The sequence below is a fragment of the Ambystoma mexicanum genome, chromosome 1p, assembly GCF_040938575.1.
Source record: "Ambystoma mexicanum isolate Mex_15411 chromosome 1p, UKY_AmexF1_1, whole genome shotgun sequence".
NCBI lineage: Eukaryota > Metazoa > Chordata > Amphibia > Caudata > Ambystomatidae > Ambystoma > Ambystoma mexicanum.
The window spans coordinates 739103992-739122826 of NC_090921.1; the positions used below are offsets into that span (position 1 = coordinate 739103992).

The 18835-nt window shown below is 50.6% G+C and overlaps 1 long non-coding RNA gene across 2 annotated transcripts in view; it reads left to right on the forward strand.

Annotated features, from left to right (window-relative positions):
• The window catches only part of LOC138580035 (uncharacterized), a 109332-nt gene that overhangs the window by 63252 nt on the left and 27245 nt on the right, over nt 1-18835 (forward strand). For both annotated transcript variants that reach the window (XR_011304165.1, XR_011304166.1), the window contains exon 2: nt 16608-16735. This is a non-coding gene — a long non-coding RNA (uncharacterized lncRNA). The remainder of the gene's footprint in view (nt 1-16607; nt 16736-18835) is intronic.

An 18835-nucleotide genomic window follows, 5' to 3' on the forward strand; every position in this document is an offset into this window, starting at 1 on the left:
CAGCGTTGTTCCCTCTCCCCCTCCCGACCAGCCTCCCGTGTTGTTTCCCGCCTCCCAACCCGCTCCCAACCCCCGTGATTGGCTACTGCCCACGGAGCGAGTGCAGCCCAGCCACCGGCCACCTCGCTACCTCGCCATTTGTAATGATTGCAGGCCAGATGAGTGGAAGCTCTTGGGACCAGCTTTGGGCCCTTTTACATAACTATTTGGCCCCAGCTGCCCGTGAGCAGCGTTGTTCCCTCTCCCCCTCCCGACCAGCCTCCCGTGTTGTTTCCCACCTCCTCCTGCCTCCCAACCCGCCCCCAACCCCCGTGATTGGCTACTGCCCACGGAGTGAGTGCAGCCCAGCCACCGGCCGCCTCACTACCTCGCCATTTGTAATGATTGCAGGCCAGGTGAGTGGAAGCTCTTGGGACCAGCTTTGGGCCCTTTTACATAACTATTTGGCCCCAGCTGCCCGCGAGCAGCGTTGTTCCCTCTCCCCCTCCTGACCAGCCTCCCGTGTTGTTACCCACCTCCTCCCACTTCCCAACCCGCCCCCAACCCCCGTGATTGGCTACTGCCCACGGAGCGAGTGCAGCCCAGCCACCGGCCGCCTCGCTTCCTTGCCATTTGTAATGATTGCAGGCCAGGTGAGTGGAAGCTCTTGGGACCAGCTTCGGGCCCTTTTACATAACTATTTGGCCCCAGCTGCCCGCGAGCAGCGTTGTTCCCTCTCCCCCTCCCGACCAGCCTCCCGTGTTGTTTCCCACCTCCTCCTGCCTCCCAACCTGCCCCCAACCCCGTGATTGGCTACTGCCCACGGAGCGAGTGCAGCCATCCACCGGCCGCCTCGCTACCTCGCCATTTGTAATGATTGCAGGCCAGGTGAGTGGAAGCTCTTGGGACCAGCTTTGGGCCCTTTTACATAACTATTTGGCCCCAGCTGCCCGCGAGCAGCGTTGTTCCCTCTCCCCCTCCCGACCAGCCTCCCGTAATGTTTCCCACCTCCTCCCGCCTCCCAACCCGCCCCCAACCCCCGTGATTGGCTACTGCCCACGGAGCGAGTGCAGCCCAACCACCGGCCACCTCGCTATCTCGCCATTTGTAATGATTGCAGGCCAGGTGAGTGGAAGCTCTTGGGACCAGCTTTGGGCCCTTTTACATAACTATTTGGCCCCAGCTGCCCACGAGCAGCGTTGTTCCCTCTCCCCCTCCCGACCAGCCTCCCGTGTTGTTTCCCACCTCCTCCCGCCTCCCAACCCACCCCCAACCCCCATGATTGGTTACTGCCCACGGAGCGAGTGCAGCCCACCCACCGGCCGCCTCGCTACCTCGCCATTTGTAATGATTGCAGGCCAGGTGAGTGGAAGCTCTTGGGACCAGCTTTGGGCCCTTTTACATAACTATTTGGGCCCAGCTGCCCGCGAGCAGCGTTGTTCCCTCTCCCCCTCCCGACCAGCCTCCCGTGTTGTTTCCCACCTCCTCCCGCCTCCTAACCCGCCCCCAACCCCCGTGAGTGGCTACTGCCCACGGAGCGAGTGCAGCCCAGCCACCGGCCGCCTCGCTACCTCGCCATTTGTAATGATTGCAGGCCAGGTGAGTGGAAGCTCTTGGGACCAGCTTTGGGCCCTTTTACATCACTATTTGGCCCCAGCTGCCCGCGAGCAGCGTTGTTCCCTCTCCCCCTCCCGACCAGCCTCCTGTGTTGTTTCCCACCTCCTACCGCCTCCCAACCCCCGTGATTGGCTACTGCCCACGGAGCGAGTGCAGCCCAGCCACCGGCCGCCTCGCTACCTCACCATTTGTAATGATTGCATGCCAGGTGAGTGGAAGCTCTTGGGACCAGCTTTGGGCCCTTTTACATAACTATTTGGCCCCAGCTGCCCGTGAGCAGCGTTGTTCCCTCTCCCCCTCCCAACCAGCCTCCCGTGTTGTTTCCCAACTCCTCCTGCCTCCCAACCCGCCCCCAACCCCCGTGATTGGCTACAGCCCACGGAGTGAGTGCAGCCCAGCCACCGGCCGCCTCACTACCTCGCCATTTGTAATGATTGCAGGCCAGGTGAGTGGAAGCTCTTGGGACCAGCTTTGGGCCCTTTTACATAACTATTTGGCCCCAGCTGCCAGCGAGCAGCGTTGTTCCCTCTCCCCCTCCCGACCAGCCTCCCGTGTTGTTACCCACCACCTCCCAACCCGCCCTCAACCCCCGTGATTGGCTACTGCCCACGGAGCGAGTGCAGCCCAGCCACCGGCCTCCTCGCTACCTCGCCATTTGTAATGATTGCAGGCCAGGTGAGTGGAAGCTCTTGGGACCAGCTTTGGGCCCTTTTACATAACTATTTGGCCCCAGCTGCCCACGAGCAGCGTTGTTCCCTCTCCCCCTCCCGACCAGCCTCCCGTGTTGTTTCCCACCTCCTCCCGCCTCCCAACCCACCCCCTACCCCCGTGATTGGTTACTGCCCATGGAGCGAGTGCAGCCCAGCCACCGGCCGCCTCGCTACCTCGCCATTTGTAATGATTGCAGGCCAGGTGAGTGGAAGCTCTTGGGACCAGCTTTGGGCCCTTTTACATAACTATTTGGCCCCAGCTGCCCGTGAGCAGCGTTGTTCCCTCTCCCCCTCCCGACCAGCCTCCCGTGTTGTTTCCCAACCCCTCCTGCCTCCCAACCCGCCCCCAACCCCCGTGATTGGCTAGTGCCCACGGAGCGAGTGCAGCCCAGCCACCGGCCTCCTCGCTACCTCCCCATTTGTAATGATTGCAGGCCAGGTGAGTGGAAGCTCTTGGGACCAGCTTTGGGCCCTTTTACATAACTATTTGGCCCCAGCTGCCCGTGAGCAGCGTTGTTCCCTCTCCCCCTCCCGACCAGCCTCCCGTGTTGTTTCCCACTTCCTCCTGCCTCCCAACCCGCCCCCAACCCCCGTGATTGGCTACTGCCCACGGAGTGAGTGCAGCCCAGCCACCGGCCGCCTCACTACCTCGCCATTTGTAATGATTGCAGGCCAGGTGAGTGGAAGCTCTTGGGACCAGCTTTGGGCCCTTTTACATAACTATTTGGCCCCAGCTGCCCGCGAGCAGCGTTGTTCCCTCTCCCCCTCCTGACCAGCCTCCCGTGTTGTTACCCACCTCCTCCCACTTCCCAACCCGCCCCCAACCCCCGTGATTGGCTACTGCCCACGGAGCGAGTGCAGCCCAGCCACCGGCCGCCTCGCTTCCTTGCCATTTGTAATGATTGCAGGCCAGGTGAGTGGAAGCTCTTGGGACCAGCTTTGGGCCCTTTTACATAACTATTTGGCCCCAGCTGCCCGCGAGCAGCGTTGTTCCCTCTCCCCCTCCCGACCAGCCTCCCGTGTTGTTTCCCACCTCCTCCTGCCTCCCAACCTGCCCCCAACCCTCCGTGATTGGCTACTGCCCACGGAGCGAGTGCAGCCCAGCCACCGGCCGCCTCGCTACCTCGCCATTTGTAATGATTGCAGGCCAGGTGAGTGGAAGCTCTTGGGACCAGCTTTGGGCCCTTTTACATAACTATTTGGCCCCAGCTGCCCGCGAGCAGCGTTGTTCCCTCTCCCCCTCCTGACCAGCCTCCCGTGTTGTTTCCCACCTCCTCCCGTCTCCCAACCCGCCCCCAACCCCCGTGATTGGCTAGTGCCCACGGAGCGAGTGCAGCCCAGCCACCGGCCGCCTCGCTACCTCGCCATTTGTAATGATTGCAGGCCAGGTGAGTGGAAGCTCTTGGGACCAGCTTTGGGCCCTTTTACATAACTATTTGGCCCCAGATGCCCGCAAGCAGCGTTGTTCCCTCTCCCCCTCCCGACCAGCCTCCCGTGTTGTTTCCCACCTCCTCCCGCCTCCCAACCCGCTCCCAACCCCCGTGATTGGCTACTGCCCATGGAGCGAGTGCAGCCCAGCCACCGGCCGCCTCGCTACCTCGCCATTTGTAATGATTGCAGGCCAGGTGAGTGGAAGCTCTTGGGACCAGCTTTGGGCCCTTTTACATAACTATTTGGCCCCACCTGCCCACGAGCAGCGTTGTTCCCTCTCCCCCTCCCGACCAACCTCCCGTGTTGTTTCCCACCTCCTCCCGCCTCCTAACCCGCCCCCAACCCCCGTGATTGGCTACTGCCCACGGAGCGAGTGCAGCCCAGCCACCGGCTACCTCGCCATTTGTAATGATTGCAGGCCAGGTGAGTGGAAGCTCTTGGGACCAGCTTTGGGCCCTTTTACATAACTATTTGGCCCCAGCTGCCCGCGAGCAGCGTTGTTCCCTCTCCCCCTCCCGACCAGCCTCCCGTGTTGTTTCCCACCTCCTACCGCCTCCCAACCCGCCCCCAACCCCCGTGATTGGCTACTGCCCACGGAGCGAGTGCAGCCCAGCCACCGGCCACCTCGCTACCTCGCCATTTGTAATGATTGCAGGCCAGATGAGTGGAAGCTCTTGGGACCAGCTTTGGGCCCTTTTACATAACTATTTGGCCCCAGCTGCCCACGAGCAGCGTTGTTCCCTCTCCCCCTCCCGACCAGCCTCCCGTGTTGTTTCCCACCTCCTCCCGCCTCCCAACCCGCCCCCAACCCCTGTGATTGGCTACTGCCCACGGAGCGAGTGCAGCCCAGCCACCGGCCACCTCGCTACCTCGCCATTTGTAATGATTGCAGGCCAGGTGAGTGGAAGCTCTTGGGACCAGCTTTGGGCCCTTTTACATAACTATTTGGCCCCAGCTGCCCGCGAGCAGCGTTGTTCCCTCTCCCCCTCCTGACCAGCCTCCCGTGTTGTTTCCCACCTCCTCCCGCCTCCCAACCCGCCCCCAACCCCCGTGATTGGCTAGTGCCCACGGAGCCAGTGCAGCCCAGCCACCGGCCGCCTCGCTACCTCGCCATTTGTAATGATTGCAGGCCAGGTGAGTGGAAGCTCTTGGGACCAGCTTTGGGCCCTTTTACATAACTATTTGGCCCCAGCTGCCCACAAGCAGCGTTGTTCCCTCTCCCCCTCCCGACCAGCCTCCCGTGTTGTTTCCCACCTCCTCCCGCCTCCCAACCCGCCCCCAACCCCCGTGATTGGCTACTGCCCACGGAGCGAGTGCAGCCCAGCCACCGGCCACCTCGCTACCTCGCCATTTGTAATGATTGCAGGCCAGGTGAGTGGAAGCTCTTGGGACCAGCTTTGGGCCCTTTTACATAACTATTTGGCCCCAGCTGCCCGCGAGCAGCGTTGTTCCCTCTCCCCCTCCTGACCAGCCTCCCGTGTTGTTTCCCACCTCCTCCCGCCTCCCAACCCGCCCCCAACCCCTGTGATTGGCTAGTGCCCACGGAGCGAGTGCAGCCCAGCCACCGGCCGCCTCGCTACCTCGCCATTTGTAATGATTGCAGGCCAGGTGAGTGGAAGCTCTTGGGACCAGCTTTGGGCCCTTTTACATAACTATTTGGCCCCAGCTGCCCGCAAGCAGCGTTGTTCCCTCTCCCCCTCCCGACCAGCCTCCCGTGTTGTTTCCCGCCTCCCAACCCGCTCCCAACCCCCGTGATTGGCTACTGCCCACGGAGCGAGTGCAGCCCAGCCACCTCGCTACCTCGCCATTTGTAATGATTGCAGGCCAGATGAGTGGAAGCTCTTGGGACCAGCTTTGGGCCCTTTTACATAACTATTTGGCCCCAGCTGCCCGTGAGCAGCGTTGTTCCCTCTCCCCCTCCCGACCAGCCTCCCGTGTTGTTTCCCACCTCCTCCCGCCTCCCAACCCGCCCCCAACCCCTGTGATTGGCTAGTGCCCACGGAGCGAGTGCAGCCCAGCCACCGGCCGCCTCGCTACCTCGCCATTTGTAATGATTGCAGGCCAGGTGAGTGGAAGCTCTTGGGACCAGCTTTGGGCCCTTTTACATAACTATTTGGCCCCAGCTGCCCGCAAGCAGCGTTGTTCCCTCTCCCCCTCCCGACCAGCCTCCCGTGTTGTTTCCCGCCTCCCAACCCGCTCCCAACCCCCGTGATTGGCTACTGCCCACGGAGCGAGTGCAGCCCAGCCACCTCGCTACCTCGCCATTTGTAATGATTGCAGGCCAGATGAGTGGAAGCTCTTGGGACCAGCTTTGGGCCCTTTTACATAACTATTTGGCCCCAGCTGCCCGCGAGCAGCGTTGTTCCCTCTCCCCCTCCTGACCAGCCTCCCGTGTTGTTACCCACCTCCTCCCACTTCCCAACCCGCCCCCAACCCCCGTGATTGGCTACTGCCCACGGAGCGAGTGCAGCCCAGCCACCGGCCGCCTCGCTTCCTTGCCATTTGTAATGATTGCAGGCCAGGTGAGTGGAAGCTCTTGGGACCAGCTTTGGGCCCTTTTACATAACTATTTGGCCCCAGCTGCCCGCGAGCAGCGTTGTTCCCTCTCCCCCTCCCGACCAGCCTCCCGTGTTGTTTCCCACCTCCTCCTGCCTCCCAACCTGCCCCCAACCCCCGTGATTGGCTACTGCCCACGGAGCGAGTGCAGCCCAGCCACCGGCCGCCTCGCTACCTCGCCATTTGTAATGATTGCAGGCCAGGTGAGTGGAAGCTCTTGGGACCAGCTTTGGGCCCTTTTACATAACTATTTGGCCCCAGCTGCCCGCGAGCAGCGTTGTTCCCTCTCCCCCTCCCGACCAGCCTCCCGTAATGTTTCCCACCTCCTCCCGCCTCCCAACCCGCCCCCAACCCCCGTGATTGGCTACTGCCCACGGAGCGAGTGCAGCCCAGCCACCGGCCACCTCGCTATCTCGCCATTTGTAATGATTGCAGGCCAGGTGAGTGGAAGCTCTTGGGACCAGCTTTGGGCCCTTTTACATAACTATTTGGCCCCAGCTGCCCACGAGCAGCGTTGTTCCCTCTCCCCCTCCCGACCAGCCTCCCGTGTTGTTTCCCACCTCCTCCCGCCTCCCAACCCGCCCCCAACCCCCGTGATTGGCTACTGCCCACGGAGCGAGTGCAGCCCAGCCACCGGCCACCTCGCTACCTCGCCATTTGTAATGATTGCAGGACAGGTGAGTGGAAGCTCTTGGGACCAGCTTTGGGCCCTTTTACATAACTATTTGGCCCCAGCTGCCCACGAGCAGCGTTGTTCCCTCTCCCCCTCCCGACCAGCCTCCCGTGTTGTTTCCCACCTCCTCCCGCCTCCCAACCCGCCCCCAACCCCCGTGATTGGTTACTGCCCACGGAGCGAGTGCAGCCCACCCACCGGCCGCCTCGCTACCTTGCCATTTGTAATGATTGCAGGCCAGGTGAGTGGAAGCTCTTGGGACCAGCTTTGGGCCCTTTTACATAACTATTTGGGCCCAGCTGCCCGCGAGCAGCGTTGTTTCCTCTCCCCCTCCCGACCAGCCTCCCGTGTTGTTTCCCACCTCCTCCCGCCTCCTAACCCGCCCCCAACCCCCGTGATTGGCTACTGCCCACGGAGCGAGTGCAGCCCAGCCACCGGCCGCCTCGCTACCTCGCCATTTGTAATGATTGCAGGCCAGGTGAGTGGAAGCTCTTGGGACCAGCTTTGGGCCCTTTTACATAACTATTTGGCCCCAGCTGCCCGCGAGCAGCGTTGTTCCCTCTCCCCCTCCTGACCAGCCTCCCGTGTTGTTTCCCACCTCCTCCTGCCTCCCAACCCGCCCCCAACCCCCGTGATTGGCTACTGCCCACGGAGTGAGTGCAGCCCAGCCACCGGCCGCCTCACTACCTCGCCATTTGTAATGATTGCAGGCCAGGTGAGTGGAAGCTCTTGGGACCAGCTTTGGGCCCTTTTACATAACTATTTGGCCCCAGCTGCCCGCGAGCAGCGTTGTTCCCTCTCCCCCTCCCGACCAGCCTCCCGTGTTGTTACCCACCTCCTCCCGCCTGCCAACCCACCCCCATCCCCCGTGATTGGCTACTGCCCACGGAGGGAGTGCAGCCCAGCCACCGGCCGCCTCGCTACCTTGCCATTTGTAATGATTGCAGGCCAGGTGAGTGGAAGCTCTTGGGACCAGCTTTGGGCCCTTTTACATAACTATTTGGCTCCAGCTGCCCGCGAGCAGCGTTGTTCCCTCTCCCCCTCCCGACCAGCCTCCTGTGTTGTTTCCCACCTCCTCCCGCCTCCCAACCCAGCCCCCAACCCCCGTGATTGGCTACTGCCCACGGAGCGAGTGCAGCCCAGCCACCGGCCGCCTCGCTACCTCGCCATTTGTAATGATTGCAGGCCAGGTGAGTGGAAGCTCTTGGGACCAGCTTTGGGCCCTTTTACATAACTATTTGGCCCCAGCTGCCCACGAGCAGCGTTGTTCCCTCTCCCCCTCCCGACCAGCCTCCCGTGTTGTTTCCCACCTCCTCCCGCCTCCCAACCTGCCCCCAACTCCCGTGATTGGCTACTGCCCACGGAGCGAGTGCAGCCCATCCACCGGCCGCCTCGCTACCTCGCCATTTGTAATGATTGCAGGCCAGGTGAGTGGAAGCTCTTGGGACCAGCTTTGGGCCCTTTTACATAACTATTTGGCCCCAGCTGCCCGCAAACAGCGTTGTTCCCTCTCCCCCTCCCGACCAGCCTCCCGTGTTGTTTCCCACCTCCTCCCGCCTCCCAACCCGCCCCCAACCCCCGTGATTGGCCACCTGACAGACAAGACTGGAACCCCAGGGCAGCCCTCTGCCCGGCAGCCCTTTGGCTAAGGGCCCCAAGGCCAAGGGCGGCTCCGACTTCAGCGGCTCCAAGATGTGTCTGCAGGTGTCAGCAGGGGAAGCCAATGAAGCCACCAGACACCGACAAAACTCTAAGTGCTGGCATGGGTGGGGAGTAGAGCAATTACTCTACTCCAGAAAGCTCTTGCCACTCTCACTTACCTTTCAATGGCCTGCAGTATAATGTTAACCAGTACCATACCCTGAGAGAACCACAAAGGTCAGCCCGCGCCAAATCTAGAAAGGAATGCGATTTTTAGCATATGCCACACTTAGATGGAATTTCTCAAGTTTAGTCTGCGCCAAATCTAAACAGAAATGTGATTGTTAGCATATGCCACACTTAGATGGAATTTCTCAAGTTTAGTATGTGCCAAATCTAGACAGAAATGTGATTGTTGGCATGTGCCACACTCAGATGGAATTCTCAAGTTTAGTCTGCGCCAAATCTAGACAGAAATATGATTAGACAGAAATGTGATTGTTAGCATATGCAACACTTAGATGGAATCTCAGAAATGTGATTGTTAGCATATGCCACACTTAGATGGATCCTCAAGTTTAGTCTGCGCCAAATCTAGACAGAAATGTGATCAGACAGAAATGTGATTGTTAACATATGCCGCACTTAGATGGAATTCTCAAGTTTAGTCTGCGCCAAATCTAGACAGGAATGTGATTGTTAGCATATGCCACACTTAGATGGAATTTCAGAAATGTGTTTGTTAGCATATGCCACACTTAGATGGAATTTCTCAAGTTTAATCTGCGCCAAATCTAGACAGAAATGTGATTGTTAGCATATGCCACACTTAGATGGAATCTCAGAAATGTGATTGTTAGCATATGCCACACTTAGATGGAATTTCTCAAGTTTAGTCTGCTCCAAATCTAGACAGAAATGTGATTGTTAGCATATGCCACACTTAGATGGAATCTCAGAAATTTGATTGTTAGCATACGCCACACTTAGATGGAATTCTCAAGTTTAGTCTGCGTCAAATCTAGGCAGGAAAGTGATTGTTAGCATATGCCACACTTAGATGGATCCTCAAGTTTAGTCTGCGCCAAATCTAGACAGAAATGTGGTTGTTAGCATATGCCACACTTAGATGGATCCTCAAGTTTAGTCTGCCCCAAATCTAGACAGAAATGTGGTTGTTGGCATGTGCCACACTCAGATGGAATTCTCAAGTTTAGTCTGCGCCAAATCTAGGCAGGAAAGTGATTGTTGGCATGTGCCACACTCAGATGGAATTCTCAAGTTTTGGTCTGCGCCAGATCTAGACGGGAATGTGATTCTTAACATGCACCACACTTAGAATTCTGAACCTAGCCTGTGTCGCATCCAGATAGAAATGTGACTGTTAGCATGTACCGCATCTAGATGGAATCCCACAATTGCAAGGACAGCAATGCCAACTAACCAACCAACCAACTAACAATTCCATCCCTCTGCATACACCTCTCAAACTACAACCAAACACAACCACAAGCCTTAAAACCAGCAATCCGCACAAACTTCACTACATTGCAACAACAAAACAAAAACACACATAGCCTTACACAACAGCATGCGACGACTACGGACCATAAAACACCCCCTAGCCCAGCCAACGGACCCACCGGGCTGAGGCCGCCAACAGCACATCACTGCTCTCTTGCATTTTTCCTGCTTCCTCCCACTAACTCAACCCCCCGCCTCTCCCTTTTCAGAGCCGCCAGAGCGCCAAGGGACCACTACAGTGGTGATAGTGCGCGGTACAAATGTCCTTTAACATTAACATGTTCCCCCCCTCCTTGAAGCGCTTTGAAGCACATTGTGTATGGGCGCTATACAAATAAACAATCAATTCAATTCAATTTAATACCCTAGCTATAGCAAATATGTACTGCAGCAAAAACCTTGGCAGTAGAGAGACTGGGCTAGGGAGGTTGGAGATCCCTCAAGGTTGAGGAAAAAGAATACAGACACCTAGACTGCAGGCCCTGTTGACTTTTTTTGTCTGACAATTGTTGTATTAAAAATTGAAAACGTATTTTACTTGTCAAGTGACTCATTGGCAACGTTGACACGAGTGGTGCCATCGTGGGATCATTTAGGACCCAACACAGTGACCACCCATAAGTGGATCCCATGGTTGGATGATTTCCTTAGGGAAAAGAGAGACCACCTGTGTCTGACGTTCTGACGTATCATTGCTCAACCTACCATATTCTTGATGATGAAAGCTCAACAGGTTTGACGTGCCAGGTTTATAAAGCCATGGCACACTTGGCTAAGCTCTATTAACCCTTTCATTCCTAAAATGATTACTGAAAAGGTTTTTTGCATGGAGATTTTTTATAGAGGTAGAGAAATGCACTTTTAGCCCACCATATCTCAACATTTTGTGCTTAGACACGCATAGGCCTTAAGTTGAAGTTACAAATGAGATAAACCAAACTTGAGGTATTAATTTTTAAGCTAAAACAATTCTCTAAATTCACATACATGTACAGTAGTTATGGAGGGATAAACGTAATGAAAAATATACAGCAAAATGAATAAAAACATCTGCAGCCGCCAACACACACTGTGATTATATGAGAGTATTTACAACTTCTCCTCAGGGGGAGCCACCCCCTTTGAATCTAGGGAAGAGAGCCTGCTCTGCAGGACCCTCCCTAGTGGTCTTGGCAAGTGGAACCTCACAGGAAGTGACTCCTCCTTAGGGGACAAGGACTCTCATTCCCACAAGGAACTCCATATGTAAGCCACCTTATTTGCATATGTGGGACTGCCTCCAGTAATGAAAAACGTGCCCTCTTTTTGTTTGGCTCCAGGCAATTTTAGATCAACCACAACACCTGAAGGAAAAGGGAATCTCCCTTTAAGAGCAAACTTCTATTTAAGAAGGACGAGTGAATAGTAGAAGAGGAGAGTCATCCATATGCAGGGGAAGCCCTCAGACGTACCTACACCTTGGAGGGGTGCAACAGAATGGGACCGTGGATCCCACAGCAATCCAAGAAGCAGAGAATGCCAGAGCGAGATGCCCCAGTCCCGGAAACGCGAACAGTGGAAAAGCTGCTGTCAAGACAGAGCTTGGAAAACGTCCGATGTGGTGGCATGACCATGGAAGCACCATGGTGGACCCGTGAAATGACGCTGTCACCAGTGGAAGTGGGAGACCTGAAATCTCCCGTCAGCAGGCATTTGCCGAGTGCAGCAGCTTAAAGAGATGGCCCGAGCAGGGAGATGAGGAACCAAAACGCCACCCACGACAATCAAAGGTACCAGGGTGGCATGGAGAATAGGGAGGCCACAGGGGGTACATACCGTAAGGGAAGGAAGCTGTGAAAACTTTGATACTGATGTTGGGACATTGAAAAAACATAAATGTATATATCACGAGAAACCAAGGAAAGCGAGCGGCGATATAAAGTATGAGGCTTTGAGAAAGCCAGAAAGAGTATCCTGTGAAGGATGGAAGACGTTTCCAAAGTTAACTGTTGAAGAGTGGGGGAATCCCTTCACGAGAGACTTTGAAAAGTACTAGGAGTCAGGATTAAATGGTGCGCCAAAGGCTCAGAGAAAGAGCCTAGTAGAGACACCCCAGGAGTAGTGGTGCCTCACCCATGATAAAAATATATCAAACCCCACAAGGGTCGAGTGGAAAGAGAGTGAAATACTCAAACTCAGAGGAAGGACTGTAAGAGACTGTATTACGAAATCCATTAAGGAAGCTACTGAGAATACTGATAAGCATTACACCGTCTAGAAAACCAGACCTATGAGTTGATGAGTTGGCATGAGCTACAGGAGTTCATAAATAAGACACAGAGAACCAGAAGAGACCATCTTAATGAACTTGTTTCTAGAGGGTGACATTTTGATTTCTGGTGTGTATATATATATATATATATATATATATATATATATATATATATATATATATATATATATATATATATATATATATATATATATATATATATATATATGTTCAAAATGCTGCCATTCTCATGCCAGAAAGTTTGAGCTGCACTCTCCACAGTGTTGGTAAGGCACCAATCAAATCCAAATTGGAAAAAATGTTTACGTCCAAGTCCACACTTCGTTTTCCAAAATAACCTTCCTTTATTTTTTAACAGGGAAAATTGTAATCTTCACCAAACACATGGTAATCCTTTAAAATTCAAACGACCAAAATACATGGGTCCTCCCAAGTGCAACAAATAATTTGCTGAGGCGTTCACGCGTTCCGCGGCCAACTCGCCGCTTGTTCACAACAGTTTGCCTCATTGTCAGCCAAACATTTAAAAGAGGAAACATGAAAGAGAGACTACCCACACAGTTTGAATATAAACACAAAAAAGGGACTTATTGCTAAAGTTGATTCGAACACACAGTTTATATGTCGGCCATATTGGCCCTGTGTTTTTCCCGAATACCCAGCAATTGCCACCTTTTGCATATGCCATTTCGTGATCTATGTGGTACAAAATTTCAATCCATTTCTAAATACACATGGCATATTGTAGATAAACGTGGGTACCTTCGAGTTTTATTTGTCTTTTTCAATATTTCGTGGGAGTTGAGGCATAGTTTGTCTATTATGTCTAAAAACAGAGGCTGAACAAATGTCTGTAAGACAGTTTTTCTTATTTACGGGTTGGCTAACTATATCATGCGGAAACAAATAACCAAACCCCCATATATTTGGGCGATTGTTTTTTGCTAAATAAAGTGCTTAGTGCATTAGCAGCAGTATTCTGAAATTATTGGGATGCTTAGTGCTCCTTAACGTCTCTTTATTATCCAGTTAATACCGGGCAACCCTTAAAGAACATAAGGTGTATAGTGCCAACAACCTAAAACCATAGAATTATACCTTCTCTCGGATCAATCCGATTTTTTCTTACAAGTGCATTGTGCTTAAACAGCAAAGGATTGTCTTTAATTCATCATTATGACTCAGTCTCGTTTCTTCCAATGACTGAATGCTTATAAAGTGCATAATGCGCGACATTATCATCATAGTGCCATCCCTATCTCAGAAGGCCCTCAACGTTATTAAGCTCCCATACTCCCTATCTTCTACTGCATGAAGCCCAATTCATTACATGTTTTATATGGTCCCTTGTTGTGACCCCTCTTTCCGAAACCTATTGTATATTATATGTTAGGCATCAGTGCAAAAATAAGAAACAATCACCTAAAAAGCATTATAAAATTAAAAACTATTAAAACCATAACTCAATTAAAACATTTTTAGAATTAATACTCTTCTAATTACTACATCTACGTTTGCTCTTGCTGACATTTTAGTTCTAATGTTGGGGAGTCAGAAGTTTACTGAGGAGAAAAAAAGGGGGGGGGGGAAAACTCTATAATGCATTAGCTCTAAACATTATACGCCTCTTCACTTGTAGTGTGATGGTAAAACATGGGAGTTTATCAGAAATCTAATTTAGCACCCCAGAAAAGTATACAACTCTTCATCGATGTTGTGTCCGTTAGGTTGTTTACTTTCAAAATCTAGGATGCAACGAGTTTCTTTTTGTCTTAGGAGTTTCTCTTTGTCTCCTCCTCTGGGACCCATTTCTATTTTGTGTATTCCAAAGAAACCCAATTGATCAATGTTGCTTTGATGACAGTCAGAAAAGTGTTTGGCCATGGGGTAATTGGCATCCTTATGCAGGATTGCACGCACATGTTGTTGGATGCGAATTTTCAGCTTACATTTTGTGCTGCCAATATACCATTTCTGGCAAGGGCACGTTAACACATACACCACATGGTCTGATTCGCATGTTATCCATTGTGTGATCCATGTTTTTTGATCTGTTATCGGATGTATGAATGTTTCGCAGTTTGTTGCATACCTACAGATGTTGCATCTTGTGCATTTATGAAACCCCTTCTTTTTTACAGTTAGCCAATTAATTTGTCTTTTGGATTCATCTTTGGACATGAAGCTCTGGACCAGAATATCTTTAAAAGATCTGTTTCTCCTGAAACTTATCTGTGGGTGTACTAAGAGAACCTTGAAGTGAAGCCTTGAGACATATGGCCGAAGGGAAGCAGCCAGGAGAAAGACATTCTTCTTGGCAAACTTTAGTTATTTGTATTAGTGGTAGGGTGAAGTATATTAGATTTTGGACAGAAAGGCATTTTTGATTTGGACTTTCTAAGGACAGCCAAGCACTTTAGTTAGTTTGGTTGGGTACAGACCATTCCTGTAGCAATAGGGCATGGTAGGTCTTTTCTTTATTATTTTGAATAAAAAGCAAAGAAATGTCCAGTATGAATCTAACTCCTTCTTCCAACCCAACCAAAAAGGTGGGTATCCCCTTCATCGTGGGCATCGTGGAAATAACCATAAAGTAAACACAAAGGATGATGCCTCACGGAACTATAATTTTCAAAACAGTAATGAAAAAATGCGATGGGTCGGTGTAAGCAGTTACTTCATTATAAAACATGTGTTTATTATTTTAAGATATGTATTTAAAATTCCATAAATTATGAATTACAAATCCTTCTGAATTTCTTCTAAACAGTACATATTTCTAAAAAAAACTTTTTTTAATACATATACAAATACAAAAAGCATACTTCTGCTATAATGTGCAAAAGATGCAGAGCATACATGTGCAAATATACGCAAATGAAAGAATACTAGCTATTATTTTCTTTGCACCCTATCAGCTATATTTGTGTCAACCTATAACTCCTGAGACCTGGAAATCTATTCCGTTCTTTGTCACAACTGCAACTCATTTCGAGTGCAAGTCTACTAAAGGTATTCAAGAGAAGTATCTACATAACAAGACTTCTATTTTTGATTTGTGAATTTCCCTTTTTATTAAGTTTCGACGGAATTCTCATCTAGTTCCACCAGAACTGATGTCCGTCTTCCTCAGGACTTGAAAATGATAAATAATCTGTACATATTTAAACAACAAGAAAACGTTTTTTTATATTTATACATCTTCTTTTTTCTCTTTTTCTCTTTTATCTTTTTTGCACCATCCCGTGGTAAAATCAGAATGATTCAATATGTTTCTTCCTTTTTTTGTATAAGGCGGGGTTGCCTCTGTCCTTAACCAAATGCACAGGATAAACTTTAATTATCTCCACTATATGTGTCAATTTCTCTCTGTTTATGTCTCTTCACGTCTATTTCAGAAAGCCGAGTGAACAATTCTCCCGCTTTTCATCTCATACGATTTTACGTTTGCATCTCTTAAATATTTTTGTGCAAATGGAAATGCATCCCTCAGTGGCCGTCGCCGCATGTTCCGATCGTGTTACTCACTGAAACCACAGACCGCATAGTTTCTGACTGTGTTAACCACCGCCAGGGACGTTGCTAGGGGGGGCTAAGGGGGCTATAGCCCCTGATCTTTTGGTTGTAGCCCCGGATAGAATCTCAGGAGCTACAGCCAAAAGACTAGCTAGCCCCCAGTCCCAACAGTTAGGACATCAGCTTAGCCCCAGGTCTTTTCCAGACCTAGCAACTCCCCTGACCACCGCATAGTCAAAAGAGACTACAAGGTGGTCCACGTGGTCACAAACTACGCGGTTTATTATGACTGTTTTCGCAATTTGTTAATTGCTGTCTTGAGTCCTGAATATGAAATAGTTGGAAGAAATTATAGTTCCGTGAGGCATCATCCTTTGTGTTTACTCCTTCTTCCAACCCACAACACCACACACACACCCAAATGAAAAACATCCTGTGAAATGCAAAATACTCTGTGAAAACCATAAAATGGTTTGCCGCACCCAATATACAGGATGCGTCATACATGATCAGTATGGTTGGAAGGACAAAACCTAATGACCAACATACAGCAAAATGAAACAGATTCTGTAAAACACATACTCATATTATATTAACAGGTTGTGTTCTTATATAATGCCTCTTGCTGGGTTCTACTCGCGGTTATAACAGTTGATATTACTAACCCATTTTAACTGTACCTAATTAGTCCAGGACAGAGCGGGGGCAAAAAAAAGAACAGAGATCCCCAGCGCTTGCAAGAATATGAAGTTGATAGGATAAGGCTGCGGGTGATTGGCAAATTGTGGAGGTATTGCCCTACACTCCACAGTCCAAGTAAGTTCAACCGTGATGTTTTGATGACTTTAATGTCTACTTGTTGTCATTATAATTATGATTTGCATACCAATTAATCTATGGTTATTAATTGATCGTGAAAATGGATCCATGCATATGTTATTGTCTGTGTGGGACCATTTTTTGTTGACCTCTGTTTTTTTATGCCTGTGTTGTTGTTATTTTGTGGCTATTATTGGTTATTTATGACTATCATGCATGACCTTAAACGTATCCATATATGTTTGCCAGCCTCAGAAGAAGAGCCAAGTCTCGAAACACGTGTCAGGCTAATTGTGCAGAAAATTAAAATTATGTACAACTGTGCATGAAAATTTCAGTGTTTAGCGCAGTTTGATTGGCTAACCTCTTTTAAATTCCTAATAAGTCCACCTCTGATGTATGAAAGGCTAAGTCGGCTTTGCTGCAGGACTCAAACTTGTGAGGTGCAGGCTACTATCATTTTAGACACCAGTACTTTATTGGCGAGCTATCCACCATCACGCAGTAGGGCTGCCGTACATGCTCAGTGGAGCCAGAGGGAGAAAATTAGGTAAAAACATTCTGCAAATTAAAAATATTTAGTAAGACGCACATGATTGGGAGCACTGGAGATGCAGTAGCTGCGCCGTACACTCGTCCTATGGTCGCAGAGACAAAAGAAAATGAAAAACATTCAGTGAAATTTACAATATTCTGCAAAACACGTAAAAATACCCATAGCCTGCGACACACCAACACTTCTAGTCTGTCATACAGAGTAAGGCTGGAGGGATAAAATTCATAATTGCCAACCCTACCGATATGGGTGGTAGGTTACTGCTTTTTATGCACTCCTAGCACATACATATTTCAGTGTCCAAATCCTACCGATTTCCAGGCCTGCCTGCCTCAGGCCCAGCCAGCCCAGCGTGAGCCGAGCCCATTAATTTGATGGATGTATGCCTGATTACAGATGACTGAAACAGACTTGGTGCACAAAAATAAGTTAGACTAATGAACAAATCCAGGAAGGGAAGAACAAGAAGCTCATGTGTCAAGGGCAGGGAAGGCATCAGGGCCTTTCAACCTTTTCAGTGAAAAGGGGCCATGAGGATCTGGGATGCCCCCCGCAATTTCCCCATGATGCCATTTAGCAGTCTTATAACACAGCAATATATTTCTCTCTATATTACTTTTGGTCTAGGGCTTGCCTTACAAGCTGCATTTGTGGGAGCCCATGCTGCCGCAACTTCCCTTGGGGTATACAAAAGTGTTATCACCTTGCTGCCTTTTCACACCAGTTCATCCGCAGCAGGCACTTGCTGACATTGAAGAATTTATAGATTTTCAGTGGGCATTTCTTGTTTTAGCTCCCTGCTACCTGACCATCTCGTGATAATCGGCAGCTGTTAACCCCAAGATGTATTTCTTTGTCATTTCATTTGGCAACATTGATGTGACATCATTTCCTGTGATGTCATCGTTATTCTACTTACAATTTTCTTTTTTTTTTGGTTTATTCAAACCTTTAAAAAGAAAACCAGAACAACCTTTTCCCTCCCTCCTCTTCACATTTTCCACACATGAGTCCATAGTTAACACATAAAAGGCAGTTAATAGGTCCAATAATTTCCTACAGCAGATTTTTCTAGTTTTACTTCAACCCTTAGTTTACTTTCTGCTCGTCCAAGCGGGTTTTTAGCACTCGCAGAAAATGTATTAGTGCAAATACTACTGATCTGTTAGACCCATCAAATAGTGTTTTCCACCAATCTTCAGCACTCATAGTCCGATGATCGTTGATCAATGGCCCAACATTGATTCCTCTGTGATGTTGAAATGCCTGGCAGGACATCGTTAAGTGTTTTAGGGTGTCCTTAGCCTTACTTCAAAATCTGCACGTAAGGTCAAGATCGACGTGCTTAGACCAAGTACCCAGACGTTCTTTGGTTGCCAAAATGTTTAGCCTGAAACGCATGTACAGTGCTCTAGCATGTTGGTCCGGAAGGCGAGTTAGATAGATGTGACATTGACCATAAGCTTTTGCTTCTCCTGGGACCTCATGCATCAGTTTTGATTTGGCTCTTAAGTCGCAGGTGTTGATCCAGTCTGCTCTCC